This window comes from Hetaerina americana, unplaced genomic scaffold (genome assembly GCF_022747635.1).
Source record: "Hetaerina americana unplaced genomic scaffold, ioHetAmer1.1.p SCAF_6, whole genome shotgun sequence".
NCBI lineage: Eukaryota > Metazoa > Arthropoda > Insecta > Odonata > Calopterygidae > Hetaerina > Hetaerina americana.
The window spans coordinates 7,089,925-7,114,429 of NW_027287205.1; the positions used below are offsets into that span (position 1 = coordinate 7,089,925).

The 24,505-nt window shown below is 45.4% G+C and overlaps 1 protein-coding gene across 1 annotated transcript in view; it reads left to right on the plus strand.

Moving 5' to 3' along the window:
- Positions 1-24,505, plus strand: part of svp (COUP transcription factor 2) — a 323,351-nt gene that overhangs the window by 272,636 nt on the left and 26,210 nt on the right. The window lies entirely within an intron of this gene.

The following is a 24,505-nucleotide window of genomic DNA, read 5'->3' on the forward strand; positions in this document are numbered from 1 at the left end:
TGTGCGTTAGCGTTTTAGCTGAGTTAAGGATTATAACTTATTAATTTCTGCGGTAGAGATGAAGTATTTAGACTGTGCGAGTAAATTGCAATTTTAAGATTTTCGCCTCGGTAAAATCTCGTACTTCGCACGGCGGTGACAAATAATTGAAACTTTGTAACCGTGAATACGTCCAGGATTTTTAAAAATTTGCATTTCATCGGACCGAAATGTAAATAGATATACGTACGTGTAGAGCCCGAATATTTTCCGAATCGGGGTCTATACTATCTATTTAATTTTTCAAATTCAACTTATTCAAATTTTATTTCATTTCGATTCGGAACCCGCAAGTGTAATACTAAGCACAGACTGTTTTTATATTTTTAAAATTCAACAAATAAATACCGAAAAGTTCAAATTCTTCTCGCAGACGTCAATTCATATTTGGGTCTCTCTCATGTGCTCTAATTAATAGGCCTTGCGAAACAAGAAATTCACTGATATTTGATTCCCTTATTCATTTCTGAGGCGAACTTTTAATTCCGCTGTTTACCTGCGTTCTTTATTAACGCTGGAACGGTTTTATACAATATCTGTGTATTACAAACGAATCTCTGCTGTTTCTAGGGGTACAATTAATTCAAATGTTTGCTTGACGTACATTTTTCCAGTGGCTATCTTCTATTCTTTTAGGAGTCCAGTACGGTTATTTAAATTGTCCCCAGCAATTGAATAGCATGACGGGTGGCATGGTAACCGAGCGGGTAAATCGTTCGGCCACTGACCAGAAAGTGTCCCGTTGACGCATCGACATCGCCCTATCAGCTAAAGCTGTGTGTTTGTTTCGTCTGTGAGTGTGTGTGTTGTTCATTTAAACGAAGGGCAATAAACTCCCAGATTTATCTGTCAGTGTGCGAATCTCACGACCCTTAGGAATTCGTATGAATATTAATTGAGATATTATGAAACTGACATTTGGTTCGAAGACTTTGTGCTTGGTTGATAATACGCGTGCAGACCGTCAGCTCTTTTGACTGTCGTCCCGAAGGAATCAGAAGGGCGATCAAGAAATGCTTCTGCGCCGATACGGATCTCCACAACGCGAGTGCTCTCCATAGGACACGGTCGTCAATCATTGATCTCGCGACACCGAACATTAAAGTTTTGTGTTGCCACCGGGAATCGCGGTGTGTTGAGCACAGTTGCAAGAAATCCGTGTACGAGCGACAGAACAACGTTCGTGATCTACCGCGAAATTAAAGATAGCTCGCTCGCGTTATGAGCATTGATGATCGCCCCTAAGGACAAGTCCTACTCATATCTACCCCGGGACTTCTCGGGGACCACATCAGTGTGAAAGGGCCGAGTGCAGGATACCTTGAAAAGAGTTGCTTCCCTACTCCTCTAGTATTTCCATGAAATACCAACGCTTAATGTGCCCAGGGAAAGAAATTAGGTCCTCGCGTCTTGGTTTTAAGGTATCTTGAACTAGAATGCATGGTATTTTTCGGCTTAGCAGTACTCATTATTGTCGCAATTACTTTTCCCCTTGTGTGTCCTAGGTTTTTCTTTGTGCGGCAGTGTTTTCGCATCCAATTCCCGTCTCCACCCGCCGCAACGCCTCGCCTCCCCCATCCACTCCCCGAGTTCACTCCCTTAACATCTCTCAAACTGTGTCGAGGCCGAGGGACCTGGGATGAACCGGTATCTTTGTACTGATCCTCGGTACCTGTGTCTTGGTTGATAATCCTAGCCATGGTTTACTATGTGACTACCGGTACAGGTTTCCTGGAGTGAATATTCCGCGGTATATCTCACTGCCTTTTCGACTGGCTGCCTGCCCCACTCGGGTATCGGAACTGTTTGACGGACACTTTTTCACTCGGCGGTCCAGGATTCGCTCGGCGTGTGTTCTCTCCTCCCCTCTCCCCCCCCTTCGCATCATCTCAACCCCCTCCCCCCTCCTTCTCTCCACCCCCTCCCTGTTCCACTCACCCTCGCACACACCAACGCCCTCGCATCGCACACGCTCCCGTGCCCCGGCGCAATTTGGATTAGCCGGCGGGAGGGACGAGAGGTGAGAGGGAAAGGGGGTGGGAGGGAGGGAGGGAGGGAAGGGTGGGTCACTTGGGAAGAGCAGTCCCTCCCCCACCAATACCCACACCACCCCACCAGGATTTGTGATATGGAGATAGGATGCGTCCCTTGCTCCCCCAATCCCCGTGAATACATGCATGCATACGCTACATATATATATGGTACATGTATATACGTTCACACACATCTATCTATGTATGCGCACATATGTATGTACGATATATATATAGATATATGTATATGAGGGGGTGAGGGAAAGATACGTGTGAAAAGGGAATGGGGGATGCAAATTGGGGCGAGGGTCCGGGTGGGGGGGTGGTGGTTAGGCGGTAGGGCTGGCTTTTGGCTTTAACCCTTCTCCTTCGCGTCCCCTCATCATACCCCCAACCCCCCCAGGGCAGCAGATTTCGTCGCCCAGGAAACCCCCCACCCTCCGCCTCCCCTTTTGAGAGATCCCTAGGGTTATTCATCGCCAGGGTCGCCAACTGAGGGTGTTTCATATTTATATATATATATATATATACTCATTCTCATGGAAATAGATATAAGTAAAAGGATACGAACACTTATAAAAGACGAGCACAAGAGGGGTGGAGAACACTGAATCGAGCAGATCACAAGTGCAAAAACATTATATATATATATATATATTGTGTATATATATATATATATATATATATATATATATATATATATATATATATATGCACGCACACGTGTGTGTGTGCGTACATACGCAGAGAACGATGAACGATGAGAAAAGCCTTCCGCGGTGGTAGTCTCTCGCGGGTGACCTCGCCATCATTGCGGGGGAGGAGCCTTCAGGGAATTGACTTAACCCTTTTCCTCTGGGCGATAGGTGATGGTGATAGACTATGGAAAATCAGGCCCGCATTCTTATTGGGCTTCATCGCACTATTTGCCTGTCGTCGATTCCTGAATCGAAATTCATTGGATTAGTGAGAATCGTGTGCGAGTGTAAGAGATTCGTCGCCGGCAGATATGGAATCTCATTGGTCTAGATTTGGTTCGAAATCAGCGTCACGGAATTTGAATGGGAATCTACGGCGGAGGTGTTTGCGCGAATGGCGTTGAAACGATCGCGATTTTAAAGTTAGTATTCACGTTAATCTAACATTCATACACTAAACATGCTCCTCAAGTTTGGATGCATTTTCATACATGGGTAACAATAAGGATGGTATGATGTCAACATTTCGTGCACTTTCGATATTCAATGTGATTGCTACGATGCGTTATTTTTACGATACGTTATTGTTACGATACGTTATTGTTACGCTTCGCCATGAGCGGAAATTCCCGTAGAGTGCAACATTGTCTGGTTGCGAAGCTCGCAAGTGTGTTTCATACTTTTCCCCTCTTATCCGCGGACTCTGTTTCCTATCGATTCATATTCGCCTCTAGTAAATAGGGGTTAATCCTTGGGGAGACTGTTTCTCTCATAATTTGCTAAGGACTAGACTTGCGGGAAATTTCGTCTCCGAGGTTAAGCGAATGGCATAACAAATATTATACAGCGCTTCAGTTATCACCCTCTTAAGTCGTAATTAAATAAGCCAGCGATGGCGTACATTTACTTGTACTTCTCACACTTATCCAGCGATACGGCAAAGTGCATGGCTATGAATCATATGAAAACGAACTCTTCAAGATAAGCCGTGTTATGATATACTGTCATCGGAAATATCGAAATGTATTCAATGTTAAACATGAATCTAAAGATTTTCGCTATGGAATTTTTTATGAGGGATATATATATATATATATATATATCCATAAAAAATTCCATAGCGAAAAATAGGTTGGTATTTTTACGAATTCGTAATTACCAATAACTCGATTTATCTCTGGGCATCTCGACGAAGGAAATTTAACGAGTGGGATTCCATAACAGTACCAGCATTCCATTGTCCGGAAAGATTTGAACCTGATCGCTCGCCTATGGATGGTTTATGAATGTTCATGGTAAGTTTAGATGTTAAAATGGCTAGATCTACGCCTAATGGCTAGGAAGGTGGAATAGTGCAAGCCTCTAGTCTGTAGTTTGAAAGAAAACCAACTTAAAAAGTATGTTTCTGCAGGGGAAGCAAATAAAAGTACAGGTGTAGGTATATTGCTATTAAAGATCATCCGACTCCCAATTTGAACCGGGATCCTTTGTAGGGGGATGTCAGTAAATTAATCACGTCACCAATGGGATTCGTCCTTGAGTTGAGATGCCATTGACGACAGAACGGCCACCAGATGCGAAGCAAACTCACTCCTCTCTCAGCATCACTCAAGAAGCCCCCCCCCCCCGAGACATGAGATGAAATCAATCCGAGATAAGAGAGGGAGGGATGGGGGTGGGTGGTCGGTTGCCTCTCCGCCCTGGGCAACGGCGGCGGAGGGTGTTGAGAGAGAGAGAGAGAGGGTGTGACCGAGGGACCACCAGCGCTTTAACGCCTGGAGACACGGCTCAACCAACCGTGCCGCCCGAAACGTCGGGGGCCGAGAACATCCCCTTGTTCCGGATGGACACCGGAAGCGCCCCCCTCACCCCCCCCCCCCCCCCGCGGTTCACACCTCTGAAGAGACCTCTGTCGGGAGGCCGCTCGAGGAAATTGCTCAGTCCCTGATACAGCAGTCTTGAATAACTTAGGCCCCTGACAGCATGGGGGTAATTTGGTCCGTCTCAACCTTCGGGCCTCCTGTTGCTCTCGTTGCTCATGTTTCGACGAAGACAAAAATACCCCGCGATCGAGCAAATTGGTGCGTGGCAGGGAGTGCAAGTACCGGGTGAGAAGGGTGAAGTGATGTGGGAGGATATGGAAGGGGAAGGGAAAAAAATATTCGGTAGTAAAACCATCAAATCGCGTTCAAATTTGTATACATGCCGGAGAAAGACTTAATTCGAAACAAGGTTTAATTCACCTAATTAATTAGTCATTCGTTATGCGAAAAAAGGGATTAAAAATGAGCCACAACCGTTTATTTATTCGACAGGTCTCAACCATAAAAATATAGGTCATGCAGAATTGAATCGTTTGATGAGGCATCTGAATATTCTTGTCCGCGACCGCCGTAGTTGTTCATATGTTCGGGTCAAAATTAGTCTGGCGTGTATCAATCCCCCCCCCTGCCACACACCATAGCGGTGGCTTGCAGGGCGCTAAAAATACAAATACTAATGAATAGAAGTATTCTTTTTTTTACTATATTTCCAAACTCTATACAGATAGTGCCGAAACATAGTTAAAGGCCCTTCGAATAACCCACCCTCCCCCACCCCACCCCGGGGCAACAGATCGCGAGTTTTGTTCACTGACCCAGTGGTTCAGGGATTCGACGCAGCCTCGAGTGGCGCTTCGATCGCCCTGGTTTGGCATTCACTGTTGTAGGGCATAATCTAACCTCCGGCGCATGGAGTCTCGGCTGGATCACGCCCTGATCCTCCTCCGGACGCTTTTCAATTTGGTTTCGATACATGCAACCCCCTCCCATCCTCGGAACCACCATCTTCCCGCCACATCCCTTAACCTGTTGGACGCTTGCGAAACAATAAAAGTTCAGATATCGCGGGGCGCGGCCGTTTACAGAGGTCTGCGGTGGATTTCAAACCGGTGAGCACTTTTTGCAAAATGTCAGGTTTTTTTGTGGAATGGACGAGCACGCCCTCCTTGGCCATAATAGTATTTAGGAAATCATCCAATTCATCCAACAGCGAACGGGTTTCTTTGAGTCGTTACTTTGATTTTCCACCTCGCATTGTCTTCGACGCATCGAATCGAAACGAATTAATTTGCTTCAGCCAAAGCATGCCCGTTGTATTTTGTCAACACACATGTGTAAGTACAATCGAATAAAATATCCTCCCGCCAATCCACGATTCATATGATGAAATCTTTATTTACATAATTAGCGATTTGTGACCCGGGTGTAATTTGCAGGAAAACCGTTCTCTAGCGATTGACTGTTAAAGAATGCGTGACGTGGTCCAATAATGTGATTTTTCTCAATAACTTCATGTTCTCGTCGTCGTAAAAGCCGAGCGTTTGCAGTCGAGATTGCTTATGCCCCTCTCATCATTCTCGGGGGATGTGTGGGGAGATCGGGGGATGTGTGGGGAGATCACGTGCTCAAATCGAACCCTGCTGCAGGCTCCATGGACCAATGGTAATGGTGCGGCATATTCCTCGCAATGGTGCACGCGTGCGTGGTGTGGGGAGGGAGTCGACCTCATCCAAATATGAGGTATATTCATAAAGTAAGGGCCGTTTGCTTATATTTAAATATTAGCGCTTCAGAACACAGTTTTACTCCTGCAGCGCCATTTACTATCACAATGGTGCCGTGATTTTAAAAATGGACGAACCACAGCGAAGTGGCAGTTTGCCCAGTATTCTAACCGATGAAATTGTTTCGCAAGTGGAACGAAAACTGCGATGTGATCGTCGATTGACGATTAATGGCCTGGCTGAACAATTTCCTCGACTTGGATCCACTACTGTCTATAATATTGTCACGGAAAACCTCGGAGACCACAAATTGTGTGCAAGGTGGGTACCGAAACACTGCCACCAAAACCAAGAAGAAAATTCCAGATTTTCGTTGGGCCTTGCACCTAGCGACTACTTCCTCTTCCTGCACTTGAAACTGTGGCTCGGTCGACAACGTTCCGAAACCGAAGAGGAACTCAAGAACGGCATTGTCAATTGGTTCAACTCTCAGGCGGCGAGCTTCTATGCAGAGGGGTTAAAGAAGCTGGTGTAGCAGTGCGAAAAATGCTTAAAAGTGAACAGCAGTTATGTAGAGAAGTGAAGTAGGTGTGTGTAGCTAACTAAAAGTGCCAATAAAATTTGTTTCATATGAGTATATTTTTCCCTGTGACCAAACCGCCTTCACAATTAACATGCCTCGTACTACGTATTTTTTTATTTTCAAAAAATAAAGCGTCATATTTTCCTCTTTTTCGTATTTATGATGGTTAAGAGATTGAGATTTCCCGCTAAGGTGCGGATACGAACTGCTGTCATTGTCACATTTGATTTTTTTCGTGAAACACCCACCCATACGTACGGTGTTGCTACAAGATTCTCTTCGGCACAGAATCAGCCCAAAGTTTCCCCCGAGAGAGATGAGGTGGGGGTGGGCGGGTTGGGGACGGAGTCCCTCTACCTCGCGTGTATACCCTTCCCCCGCCCCCCCTGATTCTCTTCACGCCTTCTCTCCGAAACTTCTCCAGTTCGCCCTTTTCGCCACCCCCCCCCCTTCTACCGTCCCTCTCCCCTTCCCTCGTACCCTTTTTACCCTTAAGGGACTGGAATCTCCGCTCTCCTCCTCAGTGTCGTAAATCAAAGGGACGAAATATCTTCCGAGGGGAAGTGCATCTGGATTCCTCTCGCGCGCCATCCCCACCCCACCCCCGTTCCACCCCCACCCCCCTCAGGGACGGGGGCTTTCTTCCGACCCTGCGGGCGTATATCTTGTCCGCACTTACTCAAAAGTATTCGGTCGCTTGGCTGGGGCTTTCTCTCTCTCTCTCTCACTCTGGGGGTGGGGGAGAGAGATACGTCCTCCCGAGTCCGCGTTTCCCGTTGCCTCGGCGCCGATCCCTCTGCTGTGGACGTCGATTGATTGGCACGATTGTATTGAACGGGAGTCGATCATTATTATCACTGCAGAACGAGTGCATATTCAGATGTTAACGTAATATGGATGCAGGCAGCGTGCTTCGGTCGTTTATCCTTAATTTATGAATTAATCCATAGCAAAACAGAGCGTAATAAGTTTTTTTTTAATCAAACTCCTCCTACAATGCTTTCCCCCGCCCTCTCCTCTTCCCCTCCTCCAATTTCCTTATCGGGCCTGCTCCATTTCCAACTTCTCCTCCTCCTTACTACTCGTGTCCTCCCCTTCATTTATGCCAACTAAAGTTCATTTTTTATGTCGAGCTGTTATTTGTTATCCGTTAAGTTTTTATTGTTATACTATTTGTTTTTTTGTTATTTTTCCAATTTAATGGGCGTGATTCTGTGTTTGGACTAAATAAACATGCAAATTAACAGCACACATATATTTCTATGATATTTCGCATCGTCATAAATGAAAACCTACGACTAAATGCATTGTTGATTACCCTAAGCAACAGCTAAAAACCCCGTCTAGCAGGACATTATGTACCCCAAAAAACCACACTTCATCGAGCATTTCTTTCCCGCCAAAACGCCTTACCGTTACCTGTCTCTGCATCACCCAAAGGTCTCCCGCTACGCAACAGTTATCAACGTACCATTGCCACTGGATATGTTATCCGCCTTCTTCGGATTTCCTTGCTTGTTTTTCTTTCTGTCCATTTGTTAATTTTTAGCAATATCATAAGTGATCTCAAATATTAAAGGCAGGTTTCGTACGATCCATGGCCGCCATTACACCTGTATCTATAGATTAATGGACTCTCTTCCAACTACGTACACCCTTGTCTTCCCGACATTAATTTCTTCTTCCGTTCTTCAAACTTTCCACCGGCCATCTTGCCGTCCAAAAAGCGCATTCCCTTGCTCGGTCCTTTCCTCCTTATCTCGTGGCAAATTATGAAACTGCATTCCATAATCCGTGGCAGGTTATTAAAGGTAGGTTTTCGGGCGGTCCCTAACCATCGTTATACATATACATTACGTGTTGCGTAAACTTCCACCAATTAAGATCACTTCATTCTTCACTCCTTCGTACGTACTTTCTTGCCGCCCAATCTCCCTCTTTTGTCTATATTTTTTAAATTAAACTTTAGCAAAGCCATCAGTTCCACGCCACGCACTCGATTCTGTTGCGCGAGAAATTTAAGCGTCTTCGCTGCCATGGTGTCATCGCTAACGAAACATCCAAGTTCGACGGTGTTGGTATTTCGAAATCGCACCACTAAATCTTATGACTAGGTATCGCCCTCCCACATTAGAGTGGCGCCTCCGGTGTCCCTGGCGCCCCAAGGAGGAGAGAAGAGCCGAGTGGTGGTGGAGCCACGAGGGGCGGGCGGTCGCTCGTGACCCTGTGGCGGAAGCCCATGCTCCCTTCTTCCACTCGGAGCCATGCGTCGTGCACACACAAAAGGAATTCCCGCCGCCTCCTTGGGAGGGCCTAGTTCCATGGAATTAACCCCTTCCCCCCCAAACCGCCCTTTTAACCCTGATCCATACCCCTCCCTACAATCCCCTATCCGTCGCCCCCCATTGTCTCCAATTTAACCCTACCCTACCCCCACCCGTCCCCTCCACACAAACCTTCCCACCGACATCGTCGCGAGCGCTCACACAAACCCCAGTCGCGTAAGCACAAAGCGAGCACCAACCACCCCCTCCCCTTCCCCTCTTTATTTCGGTGGGGGGGAGGGTGAGAGGGAGGGAGAATGCGCGTAAAGGACAAGGGAGGAAGGAAGGAAGACGTTTACCCATTTGGAAAGGGGGAGGGAATTCCGAGGTGGCTGGCATTCTGAGATAGGGGTGGGGGCGTCCTCTGGGAGGGGAAGGCATCCCCCCCTCTCCCCCCGCTCGTGTGCCACGAGAGCAGAGAGTCCCAAAGGCTTCTAAGAATACACGCACCGCTTCGTATGGACGTCCGTCCGTCCACTCGCTTCTTTTTCCACTCCTCCTCCACGTCCACTCGTCCACGTCCACTCGTCCACTCCTTCCTACCTAATGCCGTCTTCGTCTTCGAGCCGGACCCGTTGTCCTCAAGGGTCTTAGGCTTATGTATGTATATATGGAATGATAAATACATTATTACATCTCATGTCAAATTGAAAGCTTACTGAATCCCAGCTGCCGCTTTTTATACCTTGTCGTGACATCATCGATGGCTAATGATCGTCGTAAATAATAATACTATTTTTAGGTTGATTTTGAATATTTCGCTATGAGTGGTGTATAACGAATGTTCTTTCCTCAAATCTGAAATACGTATAATTTGTCAACTACTGCTTTCCTCCTCGGCTCTTCATGCCATCAGCCACATCTGCCGGAAAAACTTCCTTTCGAGTCCCCGTTGCCCCAGCATCTACTCCATACGCCCAACTCTCTCCCCATGTTCCTTCATCTAATTTCTTTTATATATATATATATATATATATATATATATATATATATATATATATATATATATATATATATATAATTAATTAATTTAGTTCGTTGCCTGTTTTTTTCCCTCCCCCCGTAATTAGCGTGCTAGGTACTACCGCATATGAATTGTAAAGCGTAAATCACCAACTGCGTGACGATGAGAAATGACGGAAAAAAACGTTCTTTCATAACCTTTCCTTTTCGTCCCATTTACAATTCCCGTAATATCTCAGCAAGAAGGCCATTTTTCCCTTCACGACGATACATTCGAAAATATTGGAACCTTAAACACTTGCGTGTCCCTGAGTAAGCAAGGAAAGCATGTATATTTTTTTCAAATTAATAAAAAATTATAAAAATATACTAAATATTACTTTTTCTAGGAAATGTTTTTGCCTTTGGGTGAGTTGGAGTGGCAGGCTCTAATATGTGGAGATTAGCCATTTTGTAAAATGATTGAGTTGTAACTTTCCACAGTGATTTATTCCGTTCAGCGCGTTCCGAAGCCTGTAAACCTTTATTAGCTGCATTACAATTCATTTCAATGTCCGGAGTAGTTTATATATATGTACTGCATAACCGTACCTACCAAGTACGATTGTACTGTACATGTACTGCACCTCTGGACTCGGGAACTTGCACCTGATGTGGGAGCATGAGCATTGAAACGCCCTGTACGGAATATATCGCCCAGGAAAGTTATTAATTCGTTATTTCCAAATATTCCTCCTCCCATTTAAATATTTGTGTTTGCGTCAACGTCGCCCGTTAAAGCCCTTGCTGAGCCATGTAAAGGACAAATTACGAGAGGAAAATAGCGAAGGAAGCGCATTTATTAACACATATTATGATCTGATTAAATTCCATTTCGGAAATACAATTGGCAAAGTTTTCAAAATATTTTGGGATACTGGCCTCGAAGGCGGAATCAACTTAAATCAATTATTTTATTTGTGCTCCTTGTGTGTGTGTTAAGCCGGCTCTGTTTGTATTTTTCTATTATTTTCTTTTTAAAACGACAATTTTTAGCACTTAAAAAAATTCGGCTTATGCCAAGGGGGACCCGTGACAATAGTTCAAATCTCGCCCGGCCAGGTGTCTACGTCGCTTCGCAATTAGATCCCCCCCCCCCCCGATGGACCCCCGCCCGACGCGCGCGAGCCTCTCTCATCTGTTCTTTTTTTATCATTCGAAGCGGGAACGGAGTCTGACTCTTGGCCTCCCCCCACACCCCCAGTGTGCACATATACGCTGCGTGGGAGGGGGGTTCCTGCGCGCTGCGTACCGGCTGGTGATTGCCCCTCACCCCCGAGGGAGCGGGGGGGGGACATTCGGAAGGCAGGGAATGGAATGAGAATTAAAGGTTAAAAGGATTGACGTTTTCTGCCCAATTAAATGCGAGCTCCATTCCGTCCCATCTCCTACAAACACTTGATCTCCACCTTTCTCTCTCTCTCTCTCTCTCTCTCTCTCTCTCTCTCTCTCTCTATATATATATATATATATATATATATATATATATATATATATATATATATATATGCCTTGATTTTTTTCCACGAGAGAGAATTTTGCTGTCCTCTCCCTCCCACCCCATAAAAAATAGAAATCCTTTTTTCGAGTTATGCGAGAACGGGAAATAAAAGAAGCGAAAAATTTCTGCGAATCCGGGAAAGTCGAAATTCGGAATAGTCGCGACGGGGACTCGGGTCGATATTGACCTGTTGGCTTATGAAGCGGTCCACGCGGGCCGAGGGGCGGGTCAGCAACCCCCCCATCTATTTCTCCCCACTCCCCCGCGTGCCGGCGAATGGGGTCAAGGGGGTGGAATTGTTCAAGTGTGACGTCCTTCCAATCATGCAGAAATGTAAATGCATGTAGAGAGGGAATGGTGACGATTATAATAAAAAATAATTCGTGGCTCGCCGTTTGACAAGACATCCGAAAAGGTACCTGGTATTTATTTGTAGATGGCGGCACCAAATTCTGTGCTTTCAGCTTTCCGTGTCGCCATTCAACGCGGAAGTCGAGCACTTCGTAGAACGTGGATAAACATCGAACGAGGACTTCATAATGCTCTCGCGTGGGCCTTGAAAAAAACACTATACAGTTCGACGGGAGTTAGAAATAACGTTGAAACTTGTATATTTTAATTTTTATTATCACCTTTTTAATTGATAACGCGGTGGAATTTTTAAGATAACTGAAAAATGTAAGGAATCTGAACGATGTGGAGAGAAACTGTTCGTCGAGACGTTACTCTCGAAATGAATAAAGAAAGTCCAATTCATTGGATTCCTCATAGAATATCTTTTTGAATGCAGTTGCCTTGATGGAATGATGGCCGTGGAGAATTACCGTCACAGTGATGGAAAAGTAAACCACTTTCTTATTTTCCATACTAAAACAAACAATAGAACACTTTCTTATTTATCCAAATTTACATTGTCGTGGATAACAAATTGTCTTATGTAAAGTTGGTCGCGGTGAAAGATATTTAACTGCAGTATTCGTTGGATCGTGCGTCCAACTGATTGTTGGTTTTGTTTCAACGCACCTTGGTAGCCTAGTGTCCAGATCGTTCCGCTATTCACCTAAGGATCTAGGTTCGATTTAAAGCGACTTTGGGTACGTTCAGTTTCAACCAGGGTGGTGATTATTCGGCTACCAGATATGCATGAACTAATTGGACTGCTCTGCGATTGAAAATAAAGGTTCTCTCGCGAGAGACGACGTTATTGCTAAACTGAGATATGTCGGTAACGCCCCCCTCTTAACTGAAATTTGCTCAAAACTCTACTCTGTACTTACCACAATCTGGATATCCTCGTACTTCATTGAAATTACTAGGAGCAGTAAGTAATGTACTAATCCTCGAAATTACATTTCGGCAGCGAAATGGCCGCCCGCAGTTCAGAAACTGCTCGGAAGCCAACTGCCTACACGGGTGGTGGGCCCACGCCCCTGTCCTAACGGAGGGGTCACGCGCGCTCTCTCTATCTCCCTCTCTGTGCCTTCGGCTGCGGATGTTCCGGGGCCGCCCGGAGGGACGCTAACTTCGGACGACCGCACACGCCCCTGGAACTGCTAATGGCGATTAGAGCGGCCCAAGTATTGCCTTTCTTGAAGAAAAACCGCTTACAATCGTCCTCTCCGCTCCGTGTGGGTTACGGGGCAAGGGGCGTGCGTGTTAGTTGGTGGCGAGAGACGGGCGGCCCTGGGTGAGTTAGCCTAACCTCCTCCCCGGTGGCCCTTCCTCTCGGAGAACAAGTCTCCCCGACGAACTAGCAGATGCTCCGCACCGCGCTTCTTGGAAGTTAGTTCGCGGTTGGGATTCGCTTAGCCCTGCGGGGGGGGGGGGGTCGGGGGAGAGGAGGGGAGCGAGGAAGGAAAGACTGTTAATGTCCTCCACCACCTTGGATGCAGGAGAGATGAAGCAGTCAGTCCCCGTGGGGGATGGAAGAGGGGTTGGAAGAAGGGCTCGGACACCACTGACTCCAGACAAAGCCTCGATGTTCACCACTGCATGGTAACTACTAAAAATGGCGTTGTTTTCCCAAGCTTACGCCACTACACCCATTTCGCTAATTCATCTGCGCGCTCTTCAATGATTTTTTTGAAACTGGAGAGTCAATTCTGCCTCACCTTGTCTTTGAGTTGTTTTTTCCGTCCGTTTCACCGTCACTATTCTTTTCCACACCCACATATCAAGAGCCTCCAATCTTCACCCATCATCTCGCTTCAACGACTAAGATTCACTGTCACGCAGAACTACGCTCCGTTTTATTGTTTATATTGATCTTTTCTATGCATCATCACTCATAGTGCTTTGCCATCAACTCTCTCGTTTTGAAAAAACATCTTTTGCCTAAGGCAATTATTATTCTTTCACTTCCCATATCACTTGACCCATCTTCGTCGTAAACACTTGCACGGAAATGTGAGTTGTTCCAACGGCTCCGGTCCTCCCCAATATTTACGTTTTAACTTCGCCTTTCGTATTCTTGTGATCATCATTGCTTTCGTTTCCTGCACGAGGCTACATGGGCCCACACTACACGCGCGAGTGAAAATGAGAACCCCAGTCGAATTCTGGCGTCGTTTGTTCGTGGCGTAGGAAGGATGAGGCATATTTTATAGTACCGCACTACGCATCCCAAGCCGGCACCCCACCCCCCCCCCCTTCTCCTTCGACCTCTACTCCCCCCCCCTTGGGGTCCTCGTCTAGTGCGAACATACGCGGGCACGCCGGGACCCCGTGTCATTTTGTGTTTTTCTCCGAGGGCGAGGTGTGCAGATGGGGGTGGGTCGCGAAGGGAGGATGCGTTTTATGACCACACAACCACCCTCGACCATACCACGAGGCACGCCACTAATGTCCCCGTCATGTGCCACCCCTGCCTGATTTGCCACCCCTGTCCGATTTGCCACCCCTGACTACCGCACCCTCGCTTCTTTTCCTCCTCCCTCTCTCCCCCTGGTAGACGCGCCGAGTGGTTTGCCCGCCCGACTCGAGCCGTCGTCACATGTTGGGTAAACCGCGCACGCTCGTGTGTGTTTGTGTGTGCATTGTTTAACGGCGCAGCCTTGAAGGAGGAGGGTGCGGAGCGAGGCGGGTTGTTTTTTATTGAAGGGGGGTGGGCGGCGAACAAGTGAAGGAGCAGTGCTGCTATTGCGCATTGATCGGACCTCGCATCGAATGAGCCCCGCGGGGGTTTGGATTGTGTGCGGAGGGGACAGCACCGAAGCAAGATATGGAAACGGCCGGGAAAGCGGCGGCGAAGAGTGGGACGGGTCATTGAGAGCGACTTCTTCAAAGAACAAAAACTATCTTCACTTCGTCCCTGGAAGACTCGGAGAATGGATGGCAAAATATATAATATTTCCGTGGATATAAAAATTATATAGTTTTACGTTCAAAGTTTTGATGTGACGGCATCTTCATGTTTATTATAAATAATACTATTCTAACGTCACATGGAGAGGCGTGCAAAATAACGTTCTGATAAACTTTAAGCGCAAAAGCCATTAAAAAGAATTAGTGAGTGAAAAGGACATTTTAAAGAAGTACTACTTCCGTATAAGAAGTATTTACTAATGGGGAAACCTTTTGCGACAGAGACTCCAGGTTGAAATTGGAAGAATATATTAAATTACGTTTTGAACAAAGGAATTGACCCAATGTTCCAAACCTTGGATTTGCGGAAAGAAAATTATGTCCTTGAAATTGTACCCATTAGATATCAATTTGTATGATGTTCAAGGAATAATAATGGCGAAAAAAAAAGTTGTATAAAGAGCACTAATGATGCATAACCGGATGAAATTAAGAGAAAACAGGAATTCGATGAAGAAAGTTTGAAGAAGTTAGAGAAATTGTATTGAATGGAAGTCGGGAGCAAACTGAATTTTCGAGGCCGTGATAGAGGGGAGCTCGTTGGTTGGGTCAGTGAAGAAATTGGAAAAGAAGAGATTTGAAATTTTTAAGAGAACGTACAGCATTTAAGAGGGGATGCAGCATACCGAAGAAGAAAATATCACTGGGCAGAAAAGTCTTCGGAATATGAAATATCAGTAAAAACCAACCTTTCGTCGTTAACATGAAAGTTAACTGAGGCTATGGTAAGGCTCTACCAGAAAGGAGAACGTGTCTTGTATTCGTGGAAGAGAAAGTAAGAGAAAAGAAGTTTAGGAGACACTAAGGAAGGTTGAGAAACTATTGAAAGCTAAGGTGAAGGATGAGGTTTTAAGGGAAAAGGATGGTTGGGTCGAGTAGAATAGCCGATGGAGTCCAGGGCCCATGTGAAATAGGTTTCAGGGAAGATCCTAAACCTTTCCCTCAATCGTGTGTGGGCGTGCATGATGATGCATGGCCAAGAAGTGAGCCTAGAGGGGTTATCGAAACTACCGCCGTGTCAGTAGTCCGGTGAATGAAGATTGGTAGCGGGGGTTGAAGCGGGGCGGGGGAGCGATTCGCGCGCGGACGACGTCGGAGGAACTGCCGTGAACTCCGTATATAGTCTCCGCCGCCCCAATTGATATTTATCGACCGCTCTGGGCAGAACCTCTCCTTTCGCTTAAAAACTGCCGGAGGAAATGAAATCACATCACCCGAATGAACGATTAATGGAACCGGTATGCATATAGTATTTGCTCTTCCACTAGGGAATACCATGCATCAAAGGCACGTCGATTTCGAGTATTTTTTAAATTACTCGATTTCTCGGTGAAAAAATCTTTTCTCGAAAATTCGGAACATTCAAATGACTATTTAGGGATTGGCGCCGTGGTAGACTGGTGGGCGGGTATATGGCGGAACGCCCCTACCAGCGATAACTGGGAAAAGCCAAACTGCCTCTCTCCTTACAACCCTGTAATTATTTTGATATTTCATGCTGCCCCTAGGTTTTTCCGGGGTTAAACTGTACCCTCTCCCATCAAAACCAAACTAACCGATGGTTACGATGATAATGGTCTGCAATTGCTACGAAATATTTTCGTTTACCAGGGGCACTGATGCCTACTAGAAGTTCGGTACCAGTTTAGGAGAATCATAAATGTCACTTTAATTTGAAGGTCATTTTTTTTGCTGGAGGATTAGCGCAAATCCTGGACACATAAATTGCATGAATATTTATTTATTCATGTTTGTTTCAACTCATTGGTACATAGAATGTTTACTTTCTCAATGGTATGCTATTAAAAATGAATATTTCATTTCGATTCAAGTCGTACTTTTCTCTGCCGGCCTACAGACCTGTATGTTGGCATAATTCAAATGACTCCTCTGTGAGATATTTAGCTGAGGCATCGAAATTTTATGCGCGGTTCATACTTAATGTGTTTAATATTTCGATTGAATGCGTAGATATATATATCGGATATTTGAAATTTCGACGGATATTCTTGTAATCACCGCAAACAAACAGTCATCGCAGTTAATGACTGTCTTTGGACCCCGCTGCCAAATATTCAGCCAGAAAGAATGTACATTATAAATAATTATATTATAATGTTAAAGTTTATTTTTAAATGCATAATGTGAACAATTTATTCATTGTTGTAGACATTTATGGGTTCGTCGTTTTGAATAACGTGTAAATGAAGACATCTTTAAATTAAACAAATTCCAAAGATTCCATGTACGAGGGGGGTCTGGAAAGTTATCGACCTCAAAATTTCAGAAAAATGTTTTGTATCTTAGTTAGGTCGGAAACATTTTAGACCACCATGTTCCATGTTCATGTTTCAGACATGCATATCCGTCATCCCGCCAGTCAATGTCTGTTTAACTTGTCATTGTGGTCTCGCCTATCTGTGTGATGCGGGCCTCGAATGATGATCCCTTATGTGACATGGGTTAACTTATACGACAGGTACTTTTCCTCCCATAATACGGAGTCCAGTTTGTTGATAATTTGTTGAACCTCTAAGATAGAAGGCAGTATGTACAGAAGACAAACGTTAATATTCTTACAAGACGCCTCGATCACATTGGAAACACCTCCATTCGCTTACCTCCCCACCACTGCGCCATTTGACCGCGTCCTCATAGCATCGCTCAAGGCAGAGGGAGGAGGATCGACCTCGGGACCTTAAAGACCCTTTCGAACTACAAATCCTCCGCACCCTTCTTTCATTCCTGGATGGCGAGCCCCCTTCCCCCCCTCTCATCTCTCTCTCTCGCAGGAGCTCAGGCGACAACAATGGCGGGAGGGGGGGGGTCGGTCGGGATCTCCCTCCCCCTCTTGCCCTCCCCACTTAATATCCCTCCAACGCGCCCTTTCGAGAGGGCGTGGAAGCGGGGCTCAGGGGACGAAACGGAAAAGGGATGAAACTTCGGACGACCCGTTGTTGTGCATTACGTGGCGGGTGAATCGGAAATTATCGATTACTGGAGAATCTTTTTTAATGACTGATAATTATTGAGCCGTAAACGATCGATATTTATCGAATCGAATTCGGGATCTACTCGACAAGGATGGTCAGTCGTGTCTGAACGAGCAAAACTTAAATCTTAGACAACTTAGTATGTTGCGTCTCTTTCAAAATCGTGCTAAGACAGGAACGTCGTTCACAGGATTCGGCGTGGTTTTGCGAAGGAATTCGAGGCAGACGAGGCTGAATGAATGAGTGTATATTGATCATAAAAGACGTGAATGTTATTCCCGGAGGCATCTATGACTTTTTATATCCAATGTGAATCAAAGTGCCTTCTGGATTAGAATTCAATTCAAATTCCCAGATTGCTACAAATTGGCGCGTAATATTCGTGATACCATGATGGATGGATGAAGGCTGGTCGCAGGAAGAAATGATCCTGTTTCCCGTTCGTCTTTGAAAGCTCTTACTCACTTCCGCCCTCTGCTATCACTCATCGCATCGGATGCCATAAACACTTCACTTATTTGTCGATGGATTTCCGCTTATGAGACATCATCCCTTACTGTCAACAAACGAACCACTGAACATATTTCAAAGTTGGCGGGCTGATTAATTATTTTAAATATTTTGAAGTGACCTTGTTAATAGCACACTGCAACAATATCAATGTCAATAGTATGTCCGCTGTCATGCCGGGAGTCGGTTTCGCGTACGATTCGCAATGTTCGCTCGAAATTCGATTGTTTACGGCGATTTTGACCTTACTTTCTCGAATAACCCTCGCACAATTTTTTTCGTATAGGGTTTAATGTCGCGTTGTGCTTTACGTAACGGTTGTAGGCGTGGCGTTAATGGCGTGCGTGCTTGGACGTGAGTTGTTCGTTCGACGTTCTTGTGTATCGACCAACGGTTGCCCTCCAGCGCCTCAAACATCTCCTCACTCAGGATCGCCTCCGACCCCGCCCCCCCCCTTATGACGCGACCCCTCCCTCTGAGCGCACTCCGAAAACGCCCCCATCAATCGCGGACAGCCTCCTCCCCCACTCTCCCTTTCTCTCACTGTTTAACACCCCTTCAACCCCGACCGCTTGCGCCTTTCCGAGCCAGCCCTCTTGGCCCCCGATTCACCCGCCCGAGAGGATCCGATTGAGAGGAGTCGCCGCCGCTTCGAGGAAGATATTGTGTTCGAAGACGGAAGGTTACCACCCCCACCCCATCCCTCCTTCACCCCCCACACCCCCTTGACCAGACCGAGTCAGCCCTGCCTTCTCCCTCACCCGTCTGCGTCCACGTGTAATCGGAATCGTAATTTAAGTTACGTTTTTTTTCGAATTACTGCATTAAATAGTATTTCCTTAGGTCGTAAACGGTTTCCGTAGGCCGCTTTGACGACATCTTTGCCATTTTTGACACTAAGAAATATAAACTTGAAAAATATGTTCAAAATTCTAATAGCCTTTTCGATTCAATTCAACTCAATTAACTGATAAAACAGAGAACAACAATATTCTTAATTTCTTAGACTGACAAGATTTATTTTGAAAATTCACCATGAATACACACCAGACTAATTTTGACCCGAATATTTTTACCCCTACCGCGTTCAGAGTAACGTATCTTATTCTGACCCCTTATTGCTCTTGGAAAAAATGGAAATTTAAATATTACCTGTAATTAAAATCTCTAATTTTATTGACATGATCTCTCCTACCGTAGTACGATGGGGCTAATAATACATTTGACCACAACAGCCAGAAACTTGTAGCATTCTGCTCTCTTGTGCATGGGTCGATAAACATCCCCTTGAACAACAAATGTTACTACATTCCGTTTGGTTTTTCGTCACTGCGTGATCCGAAACCTGTTCTTTGAGTCAAGAGAATGAGCAATGGATTGCAGAAGCTAATGGGATGTGAATAGGGATTGGAAATTATAAAATAAGTCGGGCAGAGAAGGAATACCAAAGAAAATTTGTGAACATGTCGAGAGAAGAGAATGCGTGGTTGGATGGAATCTAAAGGAGGCAGAAGAAATGGGTCGAGGGAATATTGGGAGGGCGATGTTAAAAGCCCCCTGGTAGGCGGATCCCGGAAGGGTACGCATGCAGCCTTCTTTGACGGTACTTATACGGTCCCATGGAGGTGTCCTTTTGGGGAGGATTTCACGTCTGGGAATAAGAAATAGTCGGCTGGTGCCAAGTCGGGACTGTAATGGGGTTGGGGAATCGTGACGATGACGTTGCAGAATGTCTTCACAAGCAGAAACTCGAGACTCTGCTCCTGGTCGTCCGTGAATACCTTCGAGACGAGTTGAGCGCGAATCTTTTGTATCACCAATTGTTCAATGATAATGGTGTACGCACTGTCATCTCACGAGTACCAATTCCATTTGCGATTATGTGCATACTTAAATGACGGTCTGAATTCAACACTTGTCAGGAAAAAATGTTATGGGAGGCGTTGTAATTTCCTTCCCTGATGTCAGAAGTGAACGCCAAAGCCCTGCCTGGACATTGCACCTTGTTGAATGTCTTGCTCTTTGTTTTCTTATTGTCTGAAGGGACTCCATTAACTAGTTTCTCCAGTGACTTGGTCAAAGTACTTTAGATTTGTCGATGTTGTGTCCATCTGACAATACCCTGCGGACCTGATATCATCCTCTCGGACTTAGGAGCAAAATGCGACTGTTCCGCAATCCCTTCATTGGTCTCACTTCGCCTAGCGAACTCCTTTGGGAAGGCCTCCGCCCGAACACCGCGAAGTGCAGTGCGCATGTTTAACGCCGCGGTGCTCTCCAAAACCCCGGGTGCGTTCAGTTCGCATTTGGTGACTGGAGCTGGGTCAGTATCGGACATTTTCCGAATTTTCGCGTAGTGTCCTCCGCGTCACCACTTCTCGGGAAATCAATCAGGAGAATGGAACGGTTCGCGGCGATGCGATTGGTGGTTTGGGGGGGGGCTGCTTTGCTTCATTTTCCGACCCCCCCAACCAACTCCCGCCCCGGCGGAAACGGAGGCCGCGAGGAGGAAGGGGGGAGGTTGAGCTTTTAAGGGGATCAGCGTTGAGAGTGAGAGCACAAAAGTGGTGAGGGGGGGGGGGGTGGCAAAAGAGCTTCCCCGCCTAGAGGTCGACAAGGAATTTCTCGCGACACTTGTCTCAACAGCGGAATATCGGTTGACGACATATGTCGCCCAGCAACGTTTCAATCGAAGGGATTTTAAAGACTGAAATTTTCGTAAAATAGATTTCACACGATAGATTTTCAGTAATTGTTCTCGGCGGGTTCTATATCCATTACGTTTAACTTTGACCGTTTTACCGTCGGATTTTTCTTCTTTATGAGTCGAACCATAATCTACACGCATCAATAAATTGAAATTAATCGAGATCTCGATCGTAACTGCGTCTAGTGTGCCTCTTGACATTGTCCATCTGCACATGTCATTTTTAATAATAATAATAATAATATTATTATGTACTGCTGGCGGAAATCGCGATCACCCAAATCGATCTTCATATTTCTGCACCTCAAATGGAAACATTCGAGAAATCGAAGGCGACATGTTTGACCAAAATTACTTACGACACATTTCATCGGAGAGATAATTAAGAAGACATTATTGGAGAAAGATTAAAAAGAAAATTGTTTCTGCCTGGTTAAAAGATTGGGATACATGGAAACTGCCGATGGCCTCCGTTTCGATCGCCACTCACATTTCGCACGCATTTCGATCCGCTCCCGGGGATGGAGAGTTCTTCTGCTCCCCCATCTCGATATTCCCCCCTTGCACCCCCTGGGGGTGTTCCCGACACATCCTCTCGCCTTCGGAGACACACGAAGTAGGTAAGAGCGTGTGCCCGACCGACATACGAGGAAGCACGCCCCGCGTCGGGGGACCCCGGAGGCGTGGGACGTCCTCCGGGGGTAAGGTAAGGGAGGTGGTGGTCTCGCGGAAGTAATGGTTATTAATGTGAGTTTCATTCTTGGCCCTGCCCCCTCGGATACTCCCTCAAAAGTGGCCCCACCCCACCCTTCCTTTCCTTTCACCTCTCCCCCCGCCATCAACCGTTCAACCCGCCCCGACTGCCATCTGCGAACGGGGCGGTAAATCACAATGCGCGCCGTGGGGGTTTATTATTAGGGCGTAGGAGGAGGGATGGCACGGGAGGAGAGGAGACGCGTATCAAGGCAGCAGCACTTTCACGCCACGGACACTCTGCAAACTGCGACATAGGACTGAAGCAACATTGCGCGCGCTCTTACCGAAGTTCCCGAACACGACAACGGGAGCGGAACTTAACTGAAGAAAAGTGCGTGTGTGTGTGTTTGATAGCAACTTGTGTTTTTCTGATGAGATATTTGAGAAATCAGGGGCCGTTTTTTCAATTACTTTAAGTCGGTTTCGTCGTTTAAAAAGTGAAATAAAATCTCGCAACTCTTTTTTTAACGGGCTGAAAAATTCGTAAATAATTCAGAAGCGACAGTGTCTCGGTCGTGGGCATTTCGATTTCTCCATGAGAAGTGGATGAAATAATGCGATGATAAACCTAACCTTAAGACACGACAGCCTTTAAGGGAGTAACCTCAAACCCTTGGAGACATTTAGACATTGATAAAAAATACACGAGGGCGGGCGAATCATCACCGCATGCAAACCACACCATATTCACTTTGTGCATTCAACTGCCTATGTATACTGTACGTCGATGGCGTATCTAAAAATATTTTTACGAGTATGTCTACATTTACAAAAGTCAATTATTTGATTTTCTCTCTCCTTTAAAGTATATGAACACAGAAATATTCAGGGGATGTCTCAAAACTTTGTACAATGTTTCCTCGATGTATAGAACGTCTCTGGGTGAGCACATACGAGCACCCTCTTTCGCTCGCCCGATCTATGTTTATCTGTCCTAGAATATACTTACGAGTAGTTAGAGTTATAAAGTTGCTCACTTATTCCTCAGACATTCCTTTGCAGTCCGACAGAAGCTTCAGACTTTTTTGCGCGTGGGGCAGCAGAATTTGCGTCATTTAGATTGAGGAAATTTTGGAAACGATATTGGTTAAAATGAGAGGGGAAAATGGGCGAGGTCCCGTATGATTATTAACTAAAAACCTGGGTAAATTGGGCCTCCGTGTTACTGGATGCCCAGCGCTATCTTGGTGCATATATATGTTCGTGTGTATACACACACACACACACACACACACACACACACACACACACACACACACACACACACATATATATATATATATATATATATATATATATATATATATATATATATATATATATATATATATATATATATAAGTATATCCTCGTATTCATTGCATATACGTAAAGCATGACCCAATTCGAAAGGCATTCCCGAAAATAAACTGCTTTCGTTTCTATTCCATATTTCTGATTTTCTTGTGAAAACTGGCAGCGCCTCTGTCTTAAATCACTTATTGTTAGGCCAACAAATCCTCCTTATTTGTTGTCTTTCTTTTCACAGCTTTCCTTCAATGTTAACTTGCACAAAGGAGCGCCTTAATCCCTGCTAATGCTGTGTATATTAACGAAAAATAATGCTAAAATGGATAGTCACTAGTGTGTACATATGAGGGAAATTTACGCAACAATTATGCTCGAACTCTTCAATCTCAAAATTTGAATAAAATAATATTGTGCGTGAAATCCATTTTAATTTGGGATATTTGTGAAATGTTTTGTGGGAAAAATAAGATATATGTTTGCAACTGTAATCTTTTCACTTTGCTTAATGAATCTGTTGTAAAACGGGAATCGGGACGTCCCAATAGCTTTTTGAACGGAAACGCAAAAATTTCCTGGTTCTTCCTCTGCCTCTCAATAACTTAAGCTTAAGTAAGTCAGATTTAGGCACTCTCCAGGTACGCGAGTGTTTTTAGCACTTGTGCTTGGTGGAGTTGAATATTAATTGTGGGCCGTGGGTGGCTAAATGGAAAATAAACATCGTAGTAGCGCGTCTCCGCATTTTTCCCATCCAACTTCCACCCACCCACCACGCCCCTCTTTTGACCTCGAGGGCCACCCGGAAGGGCCACTCGCCGAGGATGCGACCCTTGAAAGGTGGGCTATGAAATTACCTCGATCGGACAAGTGACAGCAGGCCGCCCGTATCTCATAAACCTCCTGCCGGTCTGCAGGCGACGCAAACGAAGTACATTTCTTCTCGATCCAATTGGCTTGTTCAAAAATTCATTTTTATACAACATAGAAGGCTAGACAATAAAATATAAAATAATAAAAAACTGAGAAAAGTAATGTTGTTTGCGATTGATTTTGAGCAGGGAGTCGCGAACGGAAATGTCGAAGGACCTGCGTCACCAGTGATGTTTAAGTGTCCAGATAATTATTAACGCAAAAGTTAAAACAAATTCAGTAATTATGCAAT